Source organism: Heterocephalus glaber, unplaced genomic scaffold (assembly GCF_053883595.1).
Source record: "Heterocephalus glaber isolate CG9 unplaced genomic scaffold, H.glaber_assembly_v1.0 deba00000676, whole genome shotgun sequence".
NCBI classification, from domain to species: Eukaryota; Metazoa; Chordata; class Mammalia; order Rodentia; family Bathyergidae; genus Heterocephalus; species Heterocephalus glaber.
The window spans coordinates 14,783,863-14,804,571 of NW_028258156.1; the positions used below are offsets into that span (position 1 = coordinate 14,783,863).

A 20,709-nucleotide genomic window follows, 5' to 3' on the forward strand; every position below is an offset into this window, starting at 1 on the left:
TCCGTAATTATAATTAAATACATTTTCACAATACTCCAAGAAGATGTTTGAAGAGGAATTCCAATAATGTGATATATATTATCATATTGATATTTATAAAAAAGAAAAGTCTTTTAAAAGCACATAGGAATTATTAGAAGAAAACATTCAAAAAAATATCCCCTTTCAGGTAATGTTTCTTTATGCTAAGATGTTTGCAAATCTGACATTAAAAAAATGGTTACAATATCCAGACAAGAACTCATTCACTATAGATGAAATGAATTGACTTTAAAAGCCACAGCTGTTTGTGCTGCATGTGTCACAAACATGATTAAGGTTTTCCTCTTCTACTCTTTGAGCTGGAGGCAAAGAAATTGTACAATAGAAAGCCATCACAAAGAACATTAGACAGACTTTAATTTTGCAACATTTATTGAGGATTATAAAAAGTTTTTCTATTTTCCAAACACATTTTATTATTTTAATATCCATACTTACCTGCCAGCCAATATAGACCAAGAAAGTCAATTGAAAAATGCATCTTCGGTTTCACAAACTATCTTCAAAGACAAATATCACACAGGGGCTGATTTTACAACAGTGAGGGTAAGGATAATACATTTTGTTCTTCAGTTTCTGCAACTGTATTTCATCTGTCTATTCAAAAAAAAATGCTCCATTAAATGCATCCCTAAACCTTATCTATATGTATTTCCATTTTTAATGGACACTGAAGGTAGCTATGATTACAGTTGCAATTTTGTTCAGACTCATTTTTTCAGGTTACTGACCTTTCTGGAAATTACAGAAATCCAAATGGCAATTTAGTAAAATTTTACCTTAACATTAAATCACATGTATAAAATACAGCACAGCAGCAGCAGTAACAACAACAACAAAAATTATTCAAGCCCCTTTTTATCTGCATTTTCACTTAAAGTATTCTTTTATTATAAATTATAAACTAGATTTAATCATTTCAATTCCTTAAAGCTTCTGTAGCAATTTGCTTGAAATTTGTAGATGATCTTTCAAAAATTTAGGTATTGAATAGAGATTATCTTTTCTCTTTAAAACTGTGATTTAATATGATTTTTTTATCATATTCTGTGCCAATAGAATAGAAAAAATCTTTTTAGTGCCTTCTTTTTGCAGTTTTGTGCAAATTTGAATTTAATTTGTCCTGTAAGTCCAGTAAAGAGACAGAGAAATGGCCACCAGCTTGTGGGGGAGAGCTGAGGGGTTCCCTTCCAGAGGTAGATCAGGCATAGACGAGGTCAAAGTTAAATCTACCTATCTTGCTTTTTAAACAAACAAACAAAAAATCACCACAGAATATGCATGTCCTGTCCTTCTGTAAATCATTGGTCTAAATAATAAAGTGAGGTCATGCAATATAAAATATGAGCATTTTCAGGAACTCTGTGTGTGCTACCATTGCTAAATTAATTATCCCGTACTCTGCATCCATCACGAAGACAGCCAAATAAATGGCTGGGCTCTATTACATTCTGTTCATTTCCCACATAAAACCTCAATTGCAAAACTACAATTTCTCTGTCACAGGTTTCCTATTTTACACTTTTAATCATTTTTTGTTGCATTATCTGTAGTTTCTTAATTATGTATCTAGCTTGGGAACTCACATGTTGGAGGTGCCTAAGAAAGTTTGAATGAAGAGTTTTTCACCAATGTATATTATTTATCATTGCTCAGTCAGACTGCCTTCACCACCTTTATGTTTTCTGAAGTAGAGCAAGAATTCTTGCTCCATGATTTAACAATTGTCTCCCAGTTCAGCGATATGCTTACTACCTCTAAATAAATCATATGTATCCTCCCATCTCCACTGAGATACAGCTTTGCTTATAGATAAATAAATGAAAAATAATTCTTGTTATATACTTAAACAAAAACTTCAGAAATGGTGGTTTCAATGAAAAGAAGAGGCACTAGTCTTAGAATCTGCTCTTCCTGTGTGTGTGTGTGTGTGTGTGTGTGTGTGTGTGTCCATGTGCACACAGAGGCACATGAAGAGCTCTGCCAGGCACCCTTCTTTGTTTTACATGTTCCATATGCCTTGATTCACTCAATGACTCTATAATTATCCTGACTTTATAGGTGAGAAAATTGATCCAAGTCATACAGCCAATCATTAAAAGAGCTGGGAATTGAAATGTGCCAGCTTTGTGCCATCCTAGAATCCAGTGGAAAAACTGCTAAAATGGCCTTCCCAGCAACAAGGTGCAGTGATCTCTTTGGTTAGTTCCCTCTGCTGTAAAAGATGAGAATTGGATTACATGAGGTCTAAAGGCCAAGCCAAATCCAATGTTTTATGACCATTATTCTTCTAAAGGGAGTTCAATAAAATCAAGACTTTTCCGAGTCTCTCATAACTTTCCAAGCTACATCTAGTGATTCATAGATTTGAATCGAATGGGAACGTTTCTATATGTCAATCAGTTCCACTTAGAAAGTAGCCCTCATCACTTAAGATAAGTTTGGTTGATTTAAATCATGTGTGCACATATATTTAAATGACTTGATTGTTCTAAGACATAAAATATTTAAGCATTTCAAATAAAAATTAAGAATACATTTATTTCTGAGACAATATTTTCTTTAAAAAGCAGATGTATGACCTGATGCTTAAGAAATGTTTTTTGGATATAACTAATATGACAAGGTAATTTTTGAGCATCAGTTTACACCAAGGGCTGTGATTAAAATAGATTCATATCTGCAAAAAAGAAATAGTTGTACTTTATGATGTAAGTCATTTCTTCTCATTTTTGTTTCTTCTCCTTTTGTTTGCTTTTCATTTAACAATTATCTTATTGAGAGGAACAAAAAGTCAATGACAATCCCTAACACTTTAGGAACTCACTCACATCCATAACTGTGTACTCACCTATTTTCTTTAAGCTTGTAATCTAGTACACACAAGACTAGGGTCAGACTTGGAATTTAAAAGGCTGTGGGAGGGAGCTCTACATTTACCAGGGATTAAATAAATCCTTCATGTTTCTGGTTTGTCAAATGGTCAGGAAATGAGATTTAGAGAATTTTATTGATTGCATTTGGAGAGTAAAAATGCATTTTGGAGTGCTATTGGGCATAGATATTTATTATGCATTTTTGTGAGGTTTGTGAGTGATAGACCTGAAAGGATACTTAGAGACCATGAAATTGAGTCACTTCCCTAATGTGGCACAGTTATTTAACATCAGAAAAAAGATAGAAAGGATTCAAGCACCTTTATTCCCAGCTAATTTATCTTCCTAATTCCCTGAACTCTTAGATTATTTCCTTCACTCACTTTTTTACTCAAAAACTATTCGCTATGATCATGGCATGTTCTCAGCACTTTGCAAGATACTGGAGCTACATGAATGAACTATAGGGACTTGGCTTCTGCAGTAGCAGATCTTGCAAACTTTCTCCAGGAAAAGAGTATTACTGAACTAATTATTTGAGAACACATATTTTTATGATGAATGAGATTTAGTTGAATGTAACATTAGGTATTTCCTGTTTTCATAAAATTTATTTTATTAATGAGTGTGTATAGAGCAAGTTCATTTGCTATCACTATGTTTTTAGATTAATTATAAAAAGATATCCATGAAGTTTATGAAATCCAGAGAATCATCTTAGAATAATGGACCGGGGATTGTAAAGCAGTGATCGGTAAAATTTCTCACAAATTGGAAATTCCTTAGTTCTAAGAGTCAGGAATTAAGAATTACTCATCATTCTTCAACTGATTTTCTTTCTCTATTACCAAAGTGTTGTGATTTTGTCAAGAAAATTGTTTTACCTTGTTTCAAGAATGAAATATGCAATTTAAAAGCCCTCCTACTTAGTGCTACTCATAACCAATTATTTTAATATCTTGTGTACTTCTGTCACTACCCAGACCAGACTTTTAGACACTTGCTTATTTGTAATAAAAAAACTAATAAATTAAGTCTCTGAGGAATGTTTAAATGCTCTTTCTAGATATACTTGAAATGTAAAATATTAGGATAATGTTGAGGGAGAAAAAAACCACTAAGATAGGTAACTCTTACTAATTCTGGCACAATTAGTAAGTGGTAAGTGGGGGGGGGGCAGAATAAACTTAAACTATCTGTGGATAAGTTGGCTTTCTGTATTAGAATGTGTTTCCAGGTGGTGAGGACTGCTATTTTACACTGACATGCATACACATATAAAAACAGAAAGATCCTCTTTAGAGTTTTAGAACTGTTGTGCTTTATATAATAGTTATTTGATACAAAAAAAACATGAAAAGGTGAAAATACGTGGCATCATGTTTTATTAGCATTTTGAGATTTTCAAAATACTGGATATGCTTAGCACTTAAGCCATTGGGGAATTTTAAGATATACTATTAACCAATAATGATTTCTGCTGCAAATATAGTTAAGTTGATTTTGGTAAATAGATATTTATTGGATAATTGGTAAGATTTGTTCATTAGCTGGTCTTTGCTTAGCTAAAGGAAATAATTTCTATATAAATGAATCAGAAAGAAGCAGTGTTTAACTATTTTGTGTTCTTGTCTTCATTTTGGGTTTTTTTTTATATTCCCAAGGGCTGTCTTCTTTCTGTGTTCTCTTCTATACTCCGGTAAATCCTCACAACTAGGTAAACACAGAGCAAACATGGAAAGTACTCAGAGCAAGGCTGAAATATATAAGGTATGCATTACAAACAATATCCAAAAGAAATGTTTATTTTAGCTCAGACAAGTGAAGGCTGAAAGTAGATTAAAAGTACTGTTAAATGATGTGGGGGAGTTAGGAGGAGTTCTTCATGATTACTCATTTTATTACACAACAAGAACACGAAGGCAAATCATTGCTAGAGTAAATGGTGTGAGACATTAAGATGCATTATACTGGGAGTTTGGGGGTTGGAGAATGCCTTTAACTTCTAAATTCTGGTAAATATCTCCTTGCTTGAGATTACGTTGGAGACAAATGAGGGCAGAGGATGAGTGCCTAATAAGCATAAGGAGGGTGAGTAGGTGGACAGCAGTAAGGAGTTTTCATCAGGATATGTAGCTGATGGAGTGATATCAGTAGACATCGTCTTTAATAACTATCAGATTTTGCAGTTCTATAAAATAACGCGGTTACTGACTACCATACCTTTTATTATCCAATGCATTATTTTGCACATTTGGCTCAAAAATCATCATTTTCATCTGAGCCCTGATTGGTTGCATATGCATACAGTTTCCCTGTTAATACTCAACTGTTGTGCTACTTAATCCTTCTGGACCCTCCAGTTACCTGCTCCCAGATCACTAAATTGGAAAGCAGGAGAGCGCGCCACTGCTGGAATTGGTGGAAGGGGGTGAGGTAGCTGGTGGCTGAACAATAAATGACCCATCAAAAAGTACAGTTAGAATGGCGAGGGGAGAAGGTATCGATCCGCTTTCCCGGTGGAGGAGGGGAAACGCACCCTGAACTGTAGCAATTGTGGTGAATAATCCAGTTTAAAGTCTCATTCCCAGCCACTCATACCTGCACAGGCTCCCCGCGTCATAACTCAGGCAGCAGTTAAACAGCTGTGAAGCCAGCCCTGTCTCCCTGTCTCATTTTTCCCTGAGCTCCAACAGCTATAGTAGCAACAGCGGCGGCAGCCAGAGCCAGGCAGGGCTGTTGCTCGCAGCCTCACAGATTTCCTCCTCTCGCCACACACACACTGCACTGACTTCCAGTCTCCACGCGTCTTGATGCAAAGCAAGGACTAAGAGAGGTGAAAGCAGAGTGTTAGTCACGGACAACAGGTATTCGCTCCACGACCAATTCGGGTTGCTCCTGGGTGTTTATGGGCGCGGGGAACGCGATGTTCGTGCGTGACACCTAGCTGGAGCGCGAGCCCGGAACCCCGGAGGTGGCCGCGGTGCAGGAGGAGGGGGGCGCGGTGGGAGGAGTGCGACGTGGGGAAGGGGGAGACGCCAGAACTGTCTTCCAGGCTCCGGAAACCCACGTCTTTCATCCCCCGCTGTTTTCGAGTTGCAAGTGATCAGGGGGCTGGTGGACGGCGGGCAGCCTGTGGTGGTGTCGCCGGGAAGTCGATTTCCACCTCCCAGGCGCTGGCTCGGGCCGTGCCTTCGGGAAGGGGAAGGGGGCAGCAGGAGGGAGGTGGACGCGGTGCGCGGAGCTCGTGAGGCTGCGCTCCCAGGAAGCCGAGCAGAGGGAGGGCGCGGGCACCGAGCCCTGAGAGCGAGCGAGCGAGCGGCGTCCGTCCTCTCCCAGCTGCCGGCGCGCTCACCTCCAGCTGCGCCCGCCTGCTTGCACCGCACTGCAGTAAGTTCCGCCGCCGAGCCCGAGTGAGCGCAGTGGCTTGGGGTGCGGGGGGGACGGGACCCGCGGAGGCTTGGCGAGCGAAGTTGGGAGAGCACAGCTTCGGGTTTCCGTGAAATGCGTAATCGGTTTGGTCCCAGACTCCTGTCCTAGCTACGCTCTGACCCTGGTACTCTCTTTTGCTTTTTGCTGCTGGATACCTTTGCTTAGTTAGGTCTGCAGAAAGTGCCCGGTCCCTTGTGATTTTAGGCAAAAGCACCGGTAAATGTGTGCTAGATTTATTGTAAGAGCGGTCTCCTGAAAGTTACTGATGAGCTAGCAGCTTCCTTATTACAAATCAAACCCTAAGAGGCTGGTTTAGAATTTCAAATGCCCTAGTAAATTGTTATTACAAGTTTCACTCCAGATTTATTTCCTAATCTGTAAAATAAACAAGCAGAGACAGAATAAAATGTCATTGATTGACATTATTGAAGGAAAATAAAATGTGATCTCTGTCTCTAGATAACTGCTAAGCAACAGCCTAGGGGACACTTAAGTGATAAACATTTAAATGCTCTTTACTAGGTGGGATGTAGAGTTTCCTCAGTTTCTTACTGGGGCAATGATCTCCACTTGCTCAACAGTGTCTTCCTTGTAATTTCAAAGTGGTGATTTTCACATAGATGGGTTTATACTTGGAAACTAAGCAGCATTATGTTCACTGGCACAACAAGAAGGCTGAGTAAACTTTTAAAAAACAACTTCAGCTGGTTGCTCAAATTGCAGATAACCAACTCTTTTAAAAATAGGTCAGCAAAGGGCCAGGCCATTGTGAAACAAATGACCAAATACACATGAGGACTGGCAAAGCACTAAAGGTCTTTTTCTAAAAGAGAAAGTGGAAATAATTAATCTAAAATGTTGGGGTATCTAGCCAATTCCTTTCACACAGACTAGTTTTTTGTTTTGCTTTTTAATAATGAAAAAGAAAGAGTAAAGGGGGCATGGAACACAAAAATGTTAGACTTAGTTGGAGGATCATGGGAGAAATCACCATATTATTACAAATTTCTCCAAGACAGATTATTGCCACAACAGAAGTCACCTAAAACAGGATCTAGATTTCTATGCTGGGCACTTCCATAGGCTAGCATAAATCTATAGGAAGAAGTAATTTAAAACTTTTTAAATAGCTATTGTGAAATGCAAAATAAGTCTGGAATCTTCTGTCTTGAGAAATGAAGAAATTAAGTATCATTTTTATTCTATTATTTCAATTTTAAATTATATTACTCATTCCCTAATCTATCTAATTTTCATTATGTTGCTAAAAATAAAGCGTCTTCCACATGTAATTTGAATTGTTTTGTGAAATTAGCTACTCATCTTAAATATTTCTAAGATATAAAGGCTTACTTAGAATTTTTGACGTTGTTGGAATAACTAATTTGATATAGGCAATCTGTTCTATGGGCCAAATTTCTTTATGCATAAATTCTAAGGGTGACTTTTGAATCAGAGCAAAATATCTAGGGAAATGTTATGATAGTGCCTATCTGGGAATAGTTAAAATTTTTAGCAACAATTAAAAAGAAAAGGAAACATCTTCATAGAACCTGAGAATATAAGTTGGAGTGAGTTTTCAAACATTTTTGTGTTACTCTAAAATGGACTATGACTTGAACCTGAGATATTTCACTATGGAAATGGAAAATCAAGGTAGGCATACTGAAAATTTTATTAATGATAGAAACTTAACTAAGTAGAGTTGAGCTGCAGACACTTTCCTTGTCCTACTGGTAAACAGAGCTTATATCTGAAAAGGAGATTGGCAAAAACAAATTTTAAGTAAAGTAATTATTTTCATATTTAAACCATTGGTGAGGTTTGTTGGAATGATGTCTGAACTGGGAAGCATCCTCTGTCTCACGATGAAAGACCTGTGACTTGACAAACTAAAGGTTGCTGTTAGTCCCTAAATGTAATGTTGTCCACCAATAATGACGATGATGTGCTAGCTAGACTTGAAATGACATTTTAAGATTATGCTCTCCTGGATGTTTCTGCTCTCAACTGTCCTTAGGAACAGAGATGTATTTAGATATATCCATGACACTGATGCACAATTCTCTTAAGAGTAATACCTCTTTCCCAGGAGCACTGGCCACAGGACACTTCAGGCAAAATTGTGAATATGCCTCTTCCTTTTGCCTCTCTCCTGTCTTCAGCATTTTCTCTCTTTTATAAAACATCGACATAAAATAACATCAAGTAAGAATTGCAAGCACTTGTTCACCATTTGGTATTAACAGTGAAGAAGATTCACTCCTTGAGAGCCTCCTGGATTATTTCCATGTAAGATTTGGTCACACAGTGAATGAATGAGTATTGGCAGTTACTGTGACCACAGTGACTGCAGGTAGTATAGTAGGTCAAGTGGTTTGAGTATGGCATTTCTTTTATGTTATAACAACTTTACGAGATTGCATTCTCTCCCATTGAGAGGAAACTCAGTCCCACGGAGAATTAAAAACCTGCAGAAAGCAATTTACTTGGTATATGATCAGTCAGGATTAGATCCCAGTGTGACTAACTCCCCTAATCACTTTGCTGTCTGTTCTATTAAAATGGTACTCTGCTATGGATCAGGGGAGGAGTAAGCATATCCGCTGGGAATGCCATGGGTGATGAATACTTGAGAAATCATGCCTGGCAAGAGATTTCCCTTCTCTGCTGATACCCAAGACTGCAACCACCTAATTTGGAACCTAAATTGAACCCACCTCTAAATCTGAGATAATCACCATTGCAATTTCAGTTCCCCTTTGACTTCACAAACTGTGGAAATGAAACTGGGAACATTGTCAGAAAGGAAGATGATAGAGTTAATAAAGAAGGAAAGAAGTTGGAAGATAAAGAAATTAGATGACATGGTTGCAGGGAGTATTAAGATGCATTTGGAATCCATCCTGAGGAACTAAAAAAAATAACAAATGCTTTAGTCTGTGTATGGCATGGAGATCTTTAAAGTTCCATACTTGAATGATCTCTTTAAGTAGTGGTTAACATCTCTTCAAAGGGTTTTAAGGGTCTGATTATAAAAGGGAGGCATATCTTCAGATAACCCTACCATACTTTTGTAAAGCAGAAAAAATTATGATTCAAAGAAAAGTGGGTTGTGGAGGAGTCCAGATGATTACTGGAAGGTTAGAACAGTGCTGAAAAGACCACTGGTTCTTGCACCGTCATCTCCTGCACATTTGTCAGGAAGCAAAAGACCATTTCCAACTAGTAAGAATAAAAACAGAAAGGTTCATGTAGATAAAATTTGAAGAGTAATGGAGGCTAACATGATTACTGTCACTTGTCTCCTTGTCACAAAAGACAACAAACACTAAGAAAGAATAAAGGGAAAATGTTATAGGCACAGAGCCAAGTAGTATTTTAGGATCGGTCTTTCTCAGGATGCTAAATTTAAACAGCTGATATTCTTTTTTAAGGATAATCTGAGTCAACAATTTGAAATGAAAAATTTGTCTTTAATAGGGAGTTAGTGTTGCATTGTAAATTTGAAACACTATGTCCTTGACTCAGTTATTTCTGATTGGCAATATGCCAACCACTATAGATGCAAGGAACACAACAGCTGTTACCTTCAAGTTCAGAAAATCAATGAATATGCCACATAACCAGAGCTAATGCTGGTAAGGTGCTGTCAGATTCATACGTGGGGTAGAAGATTCCAAGTACATTCACATTGTTGGCTCTGATTCATTCTCTTGTCTTTTTGACATTTCACACTGGGGATGGGAATGGAGTTCTGAAAGCTGGCTTTTCAATGTAGTATTGCAATTGAGTTTCTTGCCCATCAGCTCCCATCCTCTTCCAGTTTAAAAATAATGGTAGCGAGTTTGCTGAGGGTGTACTATATGCCAGTTGCTCTTAAAAACATCTTGCACATTTAATCTTGACAGTACTTTATAGACTATCCTATTAGAATTCTCTTTCCTATTTTATAAAAGAGCAAGCTGAAGAAACAATAATAATGTTAAGCAATTTTTTTCCTCGCTGTAAATTGGCAGAAGTAGAGCCCGGTCTTCAGTCCAGCCTGGGTCTATGGACCATTCTTTTAACTAAAAGTCTCTAGGTCCACTATTCACTGTGACTGCCTTATAACCCTCTAAGCTTATGCTATTTTGCACCTCCTCCATCTCTGCTTAGACTTGTCTTTCTGTAATTTATTTTTTGACAACCAAACTCCTCTGCCGTCACTCCACACTAATGTGTCATGACACTATAAGGATTCTGTTTAGATTCTACAACTGGTCCACCTGCCTATGCTTCCTCTGAAACTTCTGTGTTTATCTTTATTATTTGAATATGCTACAGATAGTTGAAATCTTCTGGCTTCTACATTGAAGAACAAAATGAAGATGACTTATTTATCTATGGAACTTTAGTACTTAGAATATTGTCCAACAAAGTATTAGAGCTCAATAAATAAATACTTCTTTTAAATAATCAACCCCATGGCGAGAGGGGGGATACTCACTGTCACAATATTTAGCCTTTACCCTAAAAAGACTGGAGAATTTTCTTTCAATCTATAAGTTATGAGCCAGAGAGTATTTCAGGCAAATAGCCTGAAAATAGTATTAAACAGTAATTTAGTGTGTCTGTATTTTGACTGTGATCTGTCACATGAGGTCAGGTGTGAAGTATTTTACTTGGGGTATCATAACAACACTCAAGTTTCTGATTTGGGAGCATTTCAAATTTTAGATTTTTGGATTAGGGCTGCTCAACTGGCATTACTTGCTTAGACTATAGGAATGGGGTTTTTGATGTATGACAGATGGCATTTATTTCTAGACTACAAAATAGACTTGTTATTTGTATCTAATTCATTGCATTTAAGTAATTGACGTATCTTTAGAGAGAAAATAAAAGCAAATATTAGGATAAGAGATGAGCCGACGAGGTTCTTTTCTTTTAGGACAGTAGTATGAAGTTGTGAAATGATTCTTCTGTTGGTTTCTTGAATTCTTCCTTTGAGCAGAAACAGCTTAGAAGATTTAATTCATTCAGAGTTAACAAATGGAGAATCATTTCTGCAAGCAGACATGAGATACTTCCGGACTACTAAAGAAGAGTGAATATTTCACTATTTAAGAATATCTAACTCTTTAAGAGTTACTGGATATAAAATATGACTTTCTAAGTACATTTTAAAGCCTAACATTTTAGCTCAAATCATTGTATTGTATTCTTTATAGTCCACATGAATCAGTTACTAAAGAATTATAATCAGGGGGAATACAGATGGGTAGGAAAATGTGGCAGTTATTTAAAACATATTTGGACTTTCACCAACAGAGTGATCTTAGGATAATATTACCTTGGTGAAACACCTGGACCTTACTTTATATTTTCTTTTCCTTTAAAGAATCTTATGTTTTGAATGTGCAAGGGGAGATGGGTTGGTGGATAATGATGTGGAGGAATCAACTGCACATATACTTTCTCAGTAGGCAAAGAGGCTTACTTGAACTTCATAATTCCCTTCTTAGGTAATGACATGGGAGTAAAAACTTGGTCTTCATAAGCAGATATCTTGGGTTCAAATCCTTACTACTTGGCTAAACTTGAAGAGGTGATTTAAGTTCTGTGATTTAGATTTCTTCTTGTGATGGAGAGATAATGAAATTTTTAACATGGATAACTTAGATAATACATAACCTACCCAAGCGAGTGATTGATATACTATTAATTCACAGAAATTTTTATTCCCTTCCCATTACATAAAACCATGATGAGAGCTCTTTTTTCTTCCTTTCTCATTCTTAAAACATAGGGTTGCTGTCCATTTGGTATACCAAATTATATTCTGCCTTGCTTTGCATTGACTGCTCTTCTCTTTGCAGCTAAACATACTGGGAAAATGTGACCTCTTATAAGGAAACCTGTTATTTATCACCCAGATCAATTCCCTTTGATTTATATGAGCCAGAAAGGAGGAAGAAATAGAGGCACTGTGGGAAAGAATTACAGGCTCCTTGACCTGAAAACAGCTTCAAGCAGAAAAGATGAGTTTGTAGCTTACTCAGCAACTTGTTTTGCTGATACAGGAATATAAGGCGGTGCTTCTTCCTTGGCCTTGCACCAAGGAATCCCTTTGGTGGTTAAAGAGAAGAAATAAGACAGGAATTTTGCTTGTCATGCTTTTCATGGTGTGTGTTTTGGAAATTCTATGTCATATTCAGCTATTGATGGGAAGGTGGAGCTATTAGGTGGAGCTATTAAGAGTATAACCTTAAGAGACAGAACTGCGTACAGCAAGACCTTGCATCCCATTTCATGCCTGGGTCATCCACAGGCTACTCTGAAGCTCTGTGCCAGGATGGGTGAAGGGTGAGGAAGCATAATAGACAAGGTACTACAGTACTAATCGCTGCCCTTTGGTGAAAGAGACAGACAAAAGCAAACACACCTTAGCAAGGGAACAATAGCATCATTTCTTGTTGCTGCTCCTCCTGCTGTTGTAATAGTGCTGGGAAAGAAACACAAAGCTAATATTGAATTACCTGGGAACCGGCTGGTTTCCAGTCTCATAAAGACCGCTCCCCCACGTCACAGTTTTCATTGTAGGCCTGGTCTGTGTGGGTGACAAAAATGTAAGAGTAACGGTGAGTTCAAGGCATTGTACATCGGAAGTAATGCTTAAGACCAACCCAGATGAGTTCACAGTGAATCAGAATTTCAGAATTATCAAGCAAAACATTTCCATTCAGTCAAAAGCATGACTCCCACGTTGCTTTTCCCTTTCCCTTTATATTACAGGATTATTCAGCTTGGGGCAGCGTTTAAAGATTAGAAAAATGCAAGTGCTTAATGTTGCTTAGTAACTTATCTTGCCTGTCATTTTGTGCTGCACATCAACGACTTGCAACTTCCCCACACTTGTCCCAAATTACTAGAATCGAGAAAGAGCACACAGGCTGATGAGTCACTTTGCTACCGTGTTGTTCTTAGTAAGAGTTCTGATTGCCAAGAGGGGCACAGTATTGCTTCATAATGCTGCTTGCCACAGGATATGTGAGAACTTTCTATTTTGCCGTAGAGGTTCCTTCCCTGAGACACATTAAAGAAAGCATACTGCAAAAACCATTCAGGGGAGGGCTGTTGTTTGGTCTGGGCTCTCTACTTCTCTGGATGTGGTTTGTCCAAACTCTGCTAGACATATTCGGAAAGTGATGTGGTCAGATTTTTGAGCTTCAGATGGAAATTCTGTTTTGGGCCTGTTGATGCTTTTCCTATTCAAGCTACTTGCTACTTGGAGGTAACTACGTGGTGGTACACATGGTACTTGGGCAACTATACTGTTTTTATAAGGACACTTAAACATCAAAGAATGGCATGAATGTGGCTGTGATAGTCATTTTGAGAGCTGAGTGAATATCCTTTTATTCTTGATATTAATAACATTGTATGAAAAAAAAGAATCTATTAGATTTGTTGTATTTGTCAAGACTTTAGCAATGATTTATTGATCAAATGTTTTACTGAACAATCGAACAATCAAAGATATATTGAAGTATTTAACACCTGTATTTTATTATCAAAAAGGATCCTGGACAGAGCAAACATACCGTATCCTCTGCTTCTTTAACATCTTTTTGATTGAAACTAATGAGCCAAAATGCAAACTATTTAAGAATTAAAGAAAAACTATTTGAAGAATGTGAATATATGTGTTAAAAGAAGGAAAGAGAAAGAATTCTTTATTTAAGCATTAAAGTTAAATAGCTATTTTTTTTAAAAAATTAAGAATGCTATAGTTCTTGGGATGTAATCATATGTTGAAATCTGTAAATTAGGATGAAGTACAAACTTTCTTGACCTTCTTTCATCACAGAATTCCTTCTTCTATGAGTAGGCATGAGCATGTTTTTGAAAAGTCCATTGTACAGTTTAGAAAGCACTGTGCTATTAGCATGCCGTTAGTCTTTCAAAAATTTTAAGCACATATCAGACATCAGACCAGTAGTTTCTGGAAAGAAAATTATGACTAGAATCTGACTGTAACTCTAAGGAGCTCCTAAATTGGGATTAAAAGATATTGATGTAGACATTTTAATACTGTGTTCTATCTGCAGTGGTACAAGTAGCCACATGTTGCCATAGAAGATGCTATTTATTTACTAGGCTGATAATTTTGACTCTGAATTGAGTCTTGTGAGACTAAAAATTCATTTAAAAATAGCCAATAAAAGCACCTCTAAATGTATTAGAGATAATTTTTCTTTTATTTTCTCATGAAAACCAAGATTCCAGTCATCCAAGCCTAACTCTTGAGTGAACAGTTATATGAAAAAGAAATGAGAACAACAAATTAGGAAAGATTCAGTTGTATAAATGGTAATTGAACCCTTGGGAGAAGAACTGGAGTGAAAAAAGATGATAGTTTTAGGAAGAAACCTTAGGGCATCCTAATAGAGTATATTGAAGTAGATAATCTTGCAAAGATTTGAAGTGAATTGTCAGAGAAGGAGAACCTCAACAACAAAAATCTGTGGCATTCTAAAAACCAGGAAAGAACGACCTGTAAAAAGGACAAAGTAATTGTCTCTGTTGGACGTTGCCAACAGTTTAATTGAGATGAGGACTACAAAACATCAGATGCATTCGAACACAGGGTGAACATTGGTAAAGATGGATCAGCTAAAGATGTATTTGCTGAAGTCATGGGAAGGGGGCGAAAGCCAGATGAAAATGTGTTGAATGAGTGGGAGTTCAGGAAAGCAAGGCAGAATGACTCACTCAGAAAGTTTTATCTATGAGGGTTTAACGAAAGACAGAGCTTTTTCTGGAGAATAATAGAAGTTTGAAGAAGATTTTATTTTTCTGAGAAGGTAATTTTTTTTGGAGCGTGATAAAATTGTAGAAAAGAAAAAGGACACTTGATGAGTATGTAAGAAGGTGGGAGGATAAAATCTAAGACATATGTGTGGGGCAGGGGTTCATTTTGATGCAGAGGAGCAACTGCTACAAATAAAGGGGGTGAGAAAGGAGCAATCTGGATGGATGTGCAGGTTTTGTAGTGCTAAGGTGAAAATATACCAGGGATTTAAATTTTCTTGATAGTTTGAGTAAAGTGGACAAAATTTGAAGTTTTGGACAAGTTCTGATACTTAACAGAGTCTATATTTTTATGTGGGCAATATTTGGAGGAGGGGTTCTATTTGAATGGTGATCCCAAATTTTCAATGGTAACAATTTATCTCAATGTATAACTCTACTCAGCTGCTTGGGATGTGGCACAGAAAACACAAATAGAAAGCCAGGAGTGGTAGTGCACGCCTATAATCCAAAAACAAGAATAGAGTTGATTCAAGTTGTATGGTTTTCATTTGCTTTGATTTTTAAAATACTACCACCTGTACTCCAGGTTCATCTCTCTTCTTCTATTATTCAATCACATTTAGAAATCTGAAAGGTGATGTCTTCTTACCCATATCTCCTTTCGTCATTGGGTTTGGCTAAGAATATGGGTTGGCAAGTCAACTGCTTTTGGCAGAATCCCTTAACCACCTTATCTACGTTAACATTCTTCTCCATTTGATGTTAATCATTGGTAATTAATGTCTCCAAATCTTGGTGTTCCTGGGAACTCTCACTTTTAGAATCATGATGCAGTAATCACATTCCTTTCCCTATTTCCACCAAGCCCCAGTACCTGGCACACCTCGTTTTCTTCCAATGATGCTTTGCTCTTTTTCCATACTATTCAACTTACTCATATAGTAAGGGTGGAACTTAAATGACTGCCTGGCTCAAATTTTTAATTCTTTCAACTCTTTTCATTCCATTTTATATCTGGAAAAAAATCTTTCCTCTTTTTGACCAAGGAATCTCACTTTACTTTTTCACTTGAGACATTGATGCTATTGAAAATCAAAAACGATGAAAATGGGTGTCATAATGAATTTATAATCTTCCGTCTCAAGCGGACCTAGGTAATGCTGCTAAGTGACCACGTTCTCTTTTTCATTCCACTCTTCTCAGCAGCCTTCTCATGAAACCCTCTCAAACACTCACTTCATATTTCTTTAAGAAAAGAGGAAGTTGAGTGGTTTAACCTTTTTCTCTTTGTGTCATTTATTTTTAATTTTGGTACTGGCATTTACCCATTGAATTACAGGTGGATCTTAATTTTAGGACGATTCTTATCCATCATACTTCCACCTTACTTCCCACCAACCCTCACCTTTTATGTATCTTTTGCTTTCAAAGAGTCATAGTGTATCTCTTCTTTACATCTTCAGAACTGTCTGTTGCCACTCTATTCCTTCAATCCTGTGTTCTTTTGACCTCAAGCTGCTTAAAGTATCCTAACTGCTAGCACTGCTTTTTCACCTTACATGTACTCTCATCGTGTCTTGCATATTTTTTTAACTTCTTTGAACAAGTACCTGGCACAAAACAGATACCTAAAAAGCACTGAATTACTGAATGAGCTCTGATAATTATCCCTTTTAAATTGGAGATGCTGAGTTATTTCATAAAACATGTCTTTGGGTCATTGGTATTTTTTTACCATTAGTCTACCTACTCTCTTAAAGAGATTTATGACCATTTCCTTTATTCTCTTCCAAAATACACTATGTCTTCTTTATCCATTTATCAGTATTATTTGTACTTTCTCAAGTGCTGTCACTTAGCAACTCACCCCCTCCCCCAGTACTTAATAGGAAGTATATTTTCTCATCCAAGAGATAATATTAAATTTCCCAATTTTGAGAGAATATGAGTATTCTCAGTTTGACCAAGTATGATATTTAGAGCTTTGCTTTAGCAGTTTTAGCAGCCTGAGTTAGATATAGCCATTTGTTTTAATTGTTACATTTTATGAACTGATTATTGGTATTCAAATTGAGAACCTGGACCTACAAAAGGGAAAAGATAAGGGTTCTTTTGAGTATTTGACAAGAATAAGCATGAAGACTTTGAGGACTCATAGCAAGTAAACAGAGGGTTAAAGAGGTCACACATGTGGATGGAATAGAAGATTCCCTCCTCTGCTTTTTCCAGCACTTTGTCACTTTCTCAGTGTCTCTGATTTAAATAATGCTTTGAAATAGTAAGAGAAAACAATGTTTTCCCCAATCATCTCAAATACTACAAGAAATGTGAAAAATGTTCATTAGTGTTTGTTTTTTAAAAGCATGCTTTCTAGATATGTTTTAGGAGTAGGCAGTCTCAGGTCCTTGATTTCTCAGAACCCTGTCTCCCCACACTGGCTTTCTTTCCATAGAAACCTAATGGATTTTCCTAATGAGGCAAACAAAGACATTTTAGAAGGAAAGCATGATTTATCAAGGCTCATCTTCAAGTGGATTCATCCATAACAGTAGACTATTTTGCAAGTGGGTATTTTGCATTTAAAGATACAAATCTTTAAGAAATCATAGACTGAGGTTGTACCTGGAATAACTTTTGAATTTATAATATATCTTTTCTATATAATTTTACCTGAGCAATATGAATAAGATCATCTGTGACCTAAAAAATAGCATATCTACTCAGTTTGGCTGGAATACAATATACCATGTGTTCTCATTGATTTTATCCATGATTTTTTTCATTAATTTTATTCATATATTTTAGGTATAATATGCTGACATTCATAATTGGGAATTTGTACCTTTACATAATATATCTTGGTTCTTATGCTTTTTCCCCATTCCCCTGCCCTTCGTTCAACTTCTTTTTTTTTAAGCCATAATTTTGTAAGGAAGAAAAAAGAATGTGGAATGAGAAGATTCTCAGACTGGCAAATTCCCATTGATTTTTTGATTAGGTAAATTATGATAAACTGATGCATTTCTAAATGCACCTGTACTTAAAATGTTTCTTTTTTTATTAGTACTAAACATTACTGAGAGGGGCTAATGTATTTCTCTATGATATTTATCCCAGGCCATACAGGTAAAAATGAAAAGCTAATTTTAAGTTTGGAGAAATGAATTCCTTGATAGATCAAAACTGACAATTATGTCTACCTTGGTTGGGTAAAAATTCACCCTGTCTTATGTTGTCCAGATGCCACTAATTCTATGGTTTGAATTTTTTTTCCCAAAGGTGGGATTTTTATATTCTCATTTTATGGCCTTTTCTCTTCAGTCTCTTCTTCATTTGCTAAAGAAATTAAGCATAGGGGCCAGGGATTTAGCTCAGTGGTGCCGTCGCCTGCCTCGCAAGCACAAGGTCCTGAGTTTGATCCCCGGTAGAAAAAAAAAAAGAAATAAAGTATAAACTATTCATTTACCCCTTAGAGGACTTACATTTTTTTCCAGTGAGTAGCTACGGTTGGCTTATCGCTGCCCAAGGGATAGTAATCATCCTCTGCTGGTGTGATTGGCAGTTCCAGTTTGCTAAACGAAGCACTGACTTCTGAGATGAATGTCTGCTCCCATCTCCTTCCAGGGGAGGTCTGTGACAGGTCATGACCAGGCCTCCTGTACTGGCAGTGTGGATGGTCTGGTGAAGTACTGAGGAATAAGTTGCAGAACCGTGATTCTCTAGATCAACATAGTTCCCCAAAATGAAAGTGACCAGTCCCTTAGTGCTGCCAGGGTTTCCTACCCAGGTGGGTATAAAAAAATCAAACTCGTGCTCTACACTTTGCTGATTGGGAAGATTACTTGCTCTGCATGGGATGCTGGTGGTGCTGAACTTTGGAAATCCCCTTGTGTGGAATAAAACAAAGCCTCAGGGAGGATCTACTCACTTGCATGTTTAATCTTGTGCTTATTCTTTGCGAGGATTATTTGCTAGTATGATAGTAAATCAAAGAGAACACTAAGCATAGCTGAGTCATGGTCCTCTTCCTTGCCAGTGCTAGAACCTGAGCAAGCTTTTCTGTTTTGACTAGTTTAGAGTCAATAATAATGTCCTTACTGGACTGGCTTGTAGATTCATTGTTGCTTTATGTATAATATAATTAACATTTTCTGGCTGCTCCAATTCTGTAGAATTTCTCTTCATCCATGTCATACTCACCAAGGTGTAAACTGTATAATCTTGTTAATGTTTGCAAAATCATTAAGCATAAAAAAAATTCTGGTAGGCCAAGAAGCATTACCAGAATCTTATTCACTTTAACTTCTCAGTTTCAATATTCAAATAAGGTTGAATCACTACCTGCATGTATCCAACTTTAAAGCTTAAATCCAAAACAATATTCTTCCCACACAGTTTTCTGATATATAAATTCACTATAAAAAGATGAAAATGAAGGAGAAAGACCAATACAATTTTTGAAGAATTAACAAGTATTGTCTTTCGATTACTCAGTCTTTTATATCCACTCTGGTTTCAGTTTACCTTTCGGCCTCCCAATGACTTTATTTTCTTATTTTCCTAAATCTCCCTTATATGTTGACCCTAATGCTTGAACAAAATGTAATGTATTCTAAGCAATGATCCAATTTTGCTATTTTCAGGCGTGTAGCTCCTTATTTACACAAAGAGGAAAATGAAGAGGGCCAATCTTTTACATTTTAGGATAGAGAATAAGCAAAACATTTAAGTGGACAACCGAGGGGTTTTGGTCCAATGGTGCAGGACATTAAAACACTGGTATATGGAATTAAAGGAACCTACATGATAGGAATAATACTTACTATGCCGTATTAAACATTAGGGGCTCTGTCTCTGCTTCCCATTACTTAATTGGCTAATTGTAATCTTCTGTCATGTGGCTCATACTTAAATTGGTCTTAAATATATAGTAATTTCCTAGTTATGAAATGTATTTACTTATTAGCAACTGTTGTCATACTTACATTTACTATTTTGGGTATCTTTACTCTTCATTGTAACTTTATTCTCTTTTGTCATTGGTAAGACCACAGTACTCTAATAATTTTTTTATTTATTCAAGCAGTCAAAAGCATTTAATAAAAGCAAATTGACAGGCTCTAAGAAAACAATGTTAGTCAAATGCATAAACAGTTTCTATCCCCAGTGAGTTTTCAGTTTAATGAGAGTGATTGACATTATTTGCTTACCCATTATCTAATTTAACAAACACATTTTGAACATCTCCTTGATACCAAGTTCTAAGCATGGGAAATTCAATGTTCAATATTGATTTCAGTGCTCAACATTATATTCAAAAACTCATGTTTTTGTAGAAGAGATAGAAAGTAAAGATTGAATGCCTACTATAATTTTCCATAAAAGAAAATAAATAAGAGCAGGAAGAAAGAATGATGGAGAGCGGGTCATATATTAAATGACTTATTTTTAAAATATGACTTATTCTTTGTATTAGTCAGGGTTCCTTGGCACAACAAAATCAGTAGAATATATAAGTATAACTAGGCAATGGGATATATATGAATAATTATGCCAAAGC

General features: G+C 36.6%; 1 protein-coding gene across 10 annotated transcripts in view; it reads left to right on the forward strand.

The window, feature by feature from the left end:
• Positions 1-5,487: 5,487 nt before the first annotated feature.
• Positions 5,488-20,709, forward strand: part of Dgkb (diacylglycerol kinase beta) — a 620,388-nt gene continuing 605,166 nt past the window's right edge. For 2 of the 10 annotated variants that reach the window (XM_004839605.4, XM_021254159.2), the window contains exon 1: positions 5,488-5,785. The gene's annotated coding sequence lies outside the window, so the exon portion shown is untranslated. Of the gene's footprint in view, positions 5,786-5,929; positions 6,309-20,709 lie in introns of those variants that run through there. The other 8 variants (XM_004839601.4, XM_004839604.4, XM_021254156.2 and 5 more) reach the window with 5 other exon arrangements.